Consider the following 699-nt stretch of genomic DNA (forward strand, 5'->3'; position numbering starts at 1 on the left):
CTCATTTTCCAGGAGAGGTAGCCATTTTGTCGATTTTGATGGTAATCACCGGGGCGCTTTTTCGATAGTAGGAAATTATAGATTCACCCTTGAAATCCCGATATCAACATGTAAATTCTCCTTACTGTTCGGCATAGATTTCTCATAGTACTAGTGCGGAGAAATTTTCAAATATCAAGACATTTTATTTTTGATGATCATTTCTTTTATTCTCGTAATCTGTAGGTTTGATCAAGCACTGTCAATGTAAGGAGAAATTTTATGTTAATCATTCTTATAGAGCGGTTTTCAATCCGCCGCACGAAAAAAGATGGTGCTACGCGTTGCTGTCGGGGGTTGTCTCCACGAAAGTTGGGTTCACAAAACCCTTATGTTTTACAGATTCCCAAAGGATGAGAAGATTAAACGAAAATGAGTGTTTGCTTCGAGTTGAGGTCTGAGATAGTACAAATTATGGGAGAAAGCCATCGTGTGTGAAGCGCGCACTTTCACGACGGACTCATGTACGGATCCAAAGATATCCCAGAAAGAAAGGAAGAAAGAAAGAAAGAAAGAAAGAAAGAAAGAAAGAAAGAAAGAAAGAAAGAAAGAAAGAAAGAAAGAAAGATTGATTGATTGATTGATTGATTGATTTTGCACTAGGGAGGGGAGGGTGGTGTGACAATCACGTGATTTCAAAAGACAGTTTGAAATTGCTCA

The sequence above is a fragment of the Pavona decussata genome, unplaced genomic scaffold (assembly GCF_977016875.1).
Source record: "Pavona decussata unplaced genomic scaffold, jaPavDecu1.1 SCAFFOLD_24, whole genome shotgun sequence".
Classification (NCBI taxonomy): Eukaryota; Metazoa; Cnidaria; class Anthozoa; order Scleractinia; family Agariciidae; genus Pavona; species Pavona decussata.